Source organism: Dendrobium catenatum, unplaced genomic scaffold (genome assembly GCF_001605985.2).
Source record: "Dendrobium catenatum unplaced genomic scaffold, ASM160598v2 original_scaffold_190442, whole genome shotgun sequence".
NCBI lineage: Eukaryota > Viridiplantae > Streptophyta > Magnoliopsida > Asparagales > Orchidaceae > Dendrobium > Dendrobium catenatum.
This window is the reverse complement of record NW_021508860.1, coordinates 3,515-10,448: the sequence shown is the minus strand read 5'-3', so window position 1 is coordinate 10,448 and position 6,934 is coordinate 3,515.

Here is a 6,934-nt window from a genome sequence, read left to right as displayed (position 1 = left end):
TATATATATATATATATAACACTTTTTTTAATATGTAATTACAGTACAAATTTTGAATAATTTGAAGTTCCTTTCTTGTTTTCTCTCAACAAAGATATGTAGAAATTGGAATGAAAAACTGAGAAAAGAAAAAGGAGATAATTAATTGATTGGAAAGATTTTCTGGTGATAAAAAACTGAAGTTGATGACTACTTTAGTAAAATAAACTTAATGTTAAGTCCGACGATTGTGGCCAATTGTGGTGGCCAGTAGTTCATAGCGACATTTGATTGTGGTAGCCGGATCGTGGTGAAATCCTACTAAAATCCTTCAAACCAAGCAACACAGAAATAACATTATTTTTAAAATTTGGTGATATCATCCAACAGCGTAAAACCATATTGCAAAGTCAAAAGAAACATCTAAAATTAAAATATGATAGAAATTATGGAAATGGACGAATTCTTACCAAATTAAATGAAATAAAATAGGTATTTATAAAGGATTTTTTTATTCTAAATTTTATTTTCAAAATTATTCATTGGATATATATAACTTTAATCTATATTTTATATATAATACAAGTCTAGATGATAAGTTCTGATCAAATTATTAAAATTTATTATTCAAAATTAGGATTAACTCTTAATTTTGTATATTTAATGATACAATAATAATACATTCATGAACGAATAATATTTTAAATTTAAATTTTTAGATTTTTTCTTTTTATTAACTAATAAAAAATGTTAATGAAAATTCAATTAAATTATTTTTCCAAAGGATTGTTAATAAAAAAAAAGAACATTTGAATATTGTTCTTTTTTTAAACAAAAAGGTGATAGCTAGGTAAGATTAGAGAGAGTTGTCTTAGATGATTATCACCTAAAAGTTATCCTACCCATGGCTCTATTAGGAGAGTAGATGCATTAGATTCAGTCTATGTTAAGAAAGATAAAAGTAAACTTAAAAAATAAGTCATAAGTAGATGATTTATGGAGAAATTATTACATGCGGAGTCCGATCATCATCAGACTCCAATCAGAATAGGTCATGTCGTTGTACACGATTCATAATTTATATGTAATATGTGTACAAATTATACACACTATGTATATGGTGGAGTCCAGACACAAGCTACGTCCAGACTGAGCACACAATAGTTTCTTGAATGTATGTGCCTCTTTGCATCATAAATTGGGTCTTCCACCTCCTTAAAAATTTGCGTATTCTATATACGTAATACCATCAATACCTACTTCACGTGTACTTCCTGCATGCAAAATAAGTTTAAATATTTTTATTAATACACATAATAATATGTTAGCTTATATTTTTCACATCAAAATTTATATTTTTTATTTAAATTATAAATAAAAATTTTAAAGAAGAAGTCAAAAATCTATGTTTATCACATGCAAATTCATCACGTGTGCATACATTATCAATACAATGCACCTTGCTTTGCCTTAAACCCGGTCTTCTACCCCAACAAAAAATTGCCCATCTATATATAGCCAAGAATCCCAATACCAGGTGCAAGTGCTTTATTCCTCCATCTAACTGAACTGAGCACCCCTTGTTGCTTTATTTACCCCCATCATCTTCTTTGCTAGAAACAACGACATTCTGGTCAGAGATCCACTGTACAAAGCCCATAGATGGATTGTCATATTTTCAGCAACAACAAATGAGAGGGACTTTCTCATCTTCTCCTTTGAGTATCTAAATCCGGGCATAGGATGACCAAAGGCATAGAGAAACACACCACCCTAAGTTCATGGAGGAGCCTTACATGCTAGAAGCTGAGATGGCAATGATGCAGAATACGTTGGAGAGAGTGCTTCCTTCGTGTAAAAGGGAAGATGTAGCGGCGATGTTAGTGGTTTACAAGGAGTGTGTTGCAATATTGGAACAACGACGGTGGCCAGATTTCCATTACTGCACTTATGATTAGGTGATAGATGGGTTTCATACTACGGCGGGGCCTATCCAGCGGCCATCGAAGTAGTATTACATCAGAGCTTGGGCTTAGGTCGAAATAGTTTTCTTGTTGTTTTATTTTTTAGATAATTGATAATTTTATTTTGTTATTATTTTATTTAGCATTATGATTGTTATTCAAATGTTAGAAATAATAAATAACTCTAATAAGAGATGTATGCATACACATCTTTGTCGCTAATGATATGATTTACAAATATTGATATTGAATGTGATACAAGGCAATGCCCCCCTTTTATTTTCCTTAAATATGCCATGTGTATGTGCGTGCATATTTAAAGTCTAATAATATATAATGAACTAAAAATAGATTTTTTGTAAAGCCTATCTTCCTACAAAAATAATCATTGGCAACACGCTCTTTCTATTCAAAATTTTATTCTAATTATTATATAGATATGTGTTGTTTCATAGAAGCTTTTTTTTTTGGATAAAATGCTTAGAGGGGCCTACATGTTAAATCCAAAAAAGATTATAAGTCGTTAAAGGATCGAATGCTCTCTACAACCAGAAAGGAAATATATCAAAAAATAAAAGAAAACTTGATGAGCAAATGATCCTTTGAAGTTAGGAAAGCCAAAAAAAAAAAAAACTAAGAGATGACATCATAGAAGACCACACGGTTAATAAAACAACAATTAACCCAAGATAGAACCAAGAGTTGACTAATAGATGCAAGAAGCCTGCAAAATAAAAAGGACCAAACATAAAAAAACTAACAAATGCGACAACAAATAGCTGACAAGGAGACCAAACAAATAGAGCGAGAAGAGATACATGTAGAACCCAACATTCAGCATACCTACAAGGCAAGAGAATCTACCCCACCAACAATCAACACCCCAGAACAAATAACAAAACTAGGACATAACCATAATGTAGACCTAATAACATGAAAAGGAAAAACCACATAACACCAAAACAAAACCCAAGAAAAGTTAATACAAAGGGCAAGCCCATGAACCAAACCCAAAAGGAAAGAAATAGAGAACCCAACCATAAACACTAAAGAAAAAATACCTACCATGATTGACAGATATAGATCACTACCTAGAAGGGTCATTAAGTTTAAGAATGAGTAAAGTTAGCAATAATATGTTTAAAATTCTACACCACGTTTCTACCTTTAGATTTTTTTTTTAATTTTTTCCAAACATAGAAATAAATCCCTCATTATCAACATGAAGAACAACCAAAATAACATCTTCCTACAAAACATGAAATTTACCATGAATCACATCCCCAACATCCCCCACAAATACCAATGGGTCATACCACTTTTTATTTTCATTTCTTCTCTTTTTCTTATCCAAGGTTATTTCAAAGTCATCAAAAGAACTATGTCTAGCTTTAAATTTTGAAGTATTTTTAGTTTTGAATGAACATCCACATATGAATGTATCCCCTTCTTCCAAATTAGAATTTGATCTATCAAAAATAGGCTCGTCATTAGAAGATTCACCCATTTCATTGGAAATATCAGTTTTATGAAATAGCCCATTATCAGCACCACGATTAGTGGGGTTACGATAAGGGTTAAACAACATAGCTTAATACACATGATCATATTCATAAATTAACATCTCCCACATGATTTAATTTGTTAATTTTAGTATAAAAATAGCTGGCAAAGCAACCAAGAGGTTAACACCATCATAATTTTCTTTGGAAGATTCATCACATAAAATGGGGGTAGAAGATATAATAAATAAGACGTTCGGTCTCATTACCAAAATTCAACTTTACCATTGCCTCAGCCAGAGGAGAAGAAGGTTGCTGAAGATTATTGTTTGGGGAAATGAGTTGACCTTCATTATTTGCCACCGATAATACAACAGGAGTTCGAACCTCAGGGATGTCAAGCAAGCTATCTTGCAGAATAGTAGGAGAAACAAAAAGAGGAACTCCAACATCATTATTCAGTGGTGGAAGAATATCCTGTGAAGCATGAATATTAGAATTAGCAGGTTTGTAAGTGTTCCTTTTCCTCTAGTGAGGATGAAAGTAAAAACCTTTCATTTTACTATGAGCCAAAGCTCTATGGTGATCACAAAAGATTGGGAAATCACTCATGATAACCTTTTAAATAAAACCATACTTCTTAGGTCCTACCCAAATCGAACCAAGATATTATTTTGTGATATCCAACTCAAACATGATACGTTCCATAGAAGGCAGTTATCCTGAACCAGTGGAATTATATGTTGAAAAGGGCGACCGAACAATAAACCCATACCATATAAAAGGTGATGAGTAAATATATGTGGGTGCAAATCTTGAATCGATATCCAAAAATGGACAATAGGGGATTCAAATGAGATGTTAAATAGAGGAGACCACTTAATCAATTTCATAAAAAAAACTATTGACATAATAAAGTCTTCTAGCAAATATCCTTCTATAATCCAAATCATTTGAGAGTTTGAAGATCACATGTCTTGGATCAAACAAAGAATCAGAGAAATGAACGGACAATTTTAGCCGAAAAAAGAACTTCCTGATATTATCAAACTCAAGATGCCTAACCAAAATTTTACAGACAATAGTGTATTAAAACGACACAACTAACGCGAGGATTTCTTCTTATGGAATCCAAAGGGATGGTAAACCCTTATGCTTGGAATGAACTATAATCCAAATCATTTGAGAGTTTGAAGAGCACATGTCTAGGATCAAACAAAGAATTAGAGAAATCAACAGATAATTTTAGCCCAAAAAAGAATTTCCTGATATTATCAAACTCAAGATGCCCAACCAAAAATTTATTGACAATAGTGTTTTCAAACGACACAACTAACGTGAGGATCTCTTCTTATGAAATCCAAAGGGATGGTAAACCTTTATGCTTGGAATGAAATAAAATGGGAAATGCTTGCAACAAAGAATTGCCAGCCAAGGCTTCCCTAAAAGACTTGGAAGGATTCCTAAATCCAAATGTTTAAGGGTTTGATTCCCCATGGAACACACACCACGGTGATGTATCAACCAAATGGTAAAACTGAGACCACGAGAGGAAATTGGAAAGGAAAAATGAAAGAGAAACCAAATCAGAGAAAAATTGGGGGAAAAATAATGAAACAGATCAGAAATGTTTGCATAGCGAAAACCCTAGCAGAGCAATGAAATTTTGTATATATAAATATATAAGAAAGGAAAATAAAACACTTTCTTTCATATATAGTTACACTACAAACTTTAAATAATTTGAAGTTGCTTTCTTATTTTCTCTAAACAAAGATATGTAAACATTAGGATGAATAATTGAGAAAAGCGAAAGAAGATAAATTATGGGTGAATAGGTTGTATTTTTGCCCTCTCTTTATTTTATTTTTTATAATACAAAATTTGGTATGAAATTAGTCCTAAAATATGAAAAATTAATAAATAAGTTGATAATTTTTTATTAGGATATGCATATATCTTGAAAGAAATTTTTTTATAATTGAAATTAATTATTTCAAAATATTATAACCAATATTTTTTTTCACATACATAATGATTATATCTTTTATACTATTTTAAAATAAATATGAAGATTTTGTGATCCAGTTTGATCTTTTAAAATTTTTTATTATTTAATTAGTTAAATTTTTCTAATTAAGTAATATAAATTATGTTTTAATATATTTAATTATTTTATACATTTGATATATATAAATAAATTTATTAAAATATTTAAATTAATATCTATTATTTTAATAATTTGAAATAAAAAAATTACTTTCAATATTTGGTTTTTTAAATTATGTTGAATATAAATTCTTTACTTTAAAAAATATATTTGAAAATATTTTGACATTTTAAAATCTATCTCAAAAATATTTATTTATTTTTTGTAAATTCAAAGTAAATTATGAGTTGTAATATTAAAGTTTTTTTCCCTTGACTAATTTGAAGTATATATAAAGAACTATTTTTTTAGTAATTCTTCTCAATCATTAAAGGAATAAAACTTCACACCTCAAGAGAGATTAGAAAACTGTGATAAATGGTCTTATTACTGAGATTTGAGCACAAAGTTTGAGTGCCTATTTTTATGAATGATGTGTTTGAGATGTGAGTTCGCAATGAAGATAGAGAAATAAGTCGAAAAAAGATTATTAGACTTTGCTTTGTACCAGAACTCCATGTTTTTTTAAAGGTTTGTCAAAGGATGGGGAAAATATCAAAAATGTCTTTCACATAATCTAGACTATTAGGAACTACCAGTTCTCAAAATATTTTTTTCCATGTTTTAGAATATCATCTCACAAGTACCGTGTTAATGCTTGGCTTCGCTTCTTTCTTTTCTTGGGGAGAGAGTCAGATAATTGAGCTATAGCGGCTATTGTAGGTGGTTCTTTTTCTCCAGGCCACAAAACATAAGGAACACACCAACCTCACCAGAATAGGGACTACCAGGCTCCAGAAACAACACCAACCAACAAAACTCAGCATAAAGCATAACCCAACACAACAAATCACAAAGAAAATAACATTAAACCTGAGAACACCTGATATAGAATAAGCCAGCAAAATAAGGAAAAAGATAACAGGATCCCAGCACAAGCCCTCTCAGAAAAGGAGGAACAAAGCAACCAGAGCAAAATAAAACCATCCGCAAAACAACCCGAAATTAATGACAAACATAAGGAAAACCAATTTGATCTAATTTGACAAGGCCTTGAACATAGACAGGAAACTGCTCCAGAAAAAGCTCTGTATAATCCTTAAACATAGTACCAAAAATGGCTAAGGCCTGCGCAGTAGCTTTCCAATCCGCCTTAGTGAAAGAATAGGAGTAAGCAAAAGACTTCAACTCATCTTTAATATTTCTCCTGATGTAAAATAGATCAAGGCCACACCTACTATCATCTTTATCAAGACTCAACAGGCTGTCAAAAAATGAATCTGCCTCCAAAACAATGTTCTGAATAGAAGAAATATTGCAAAGCTTTAACCCATGCAGAA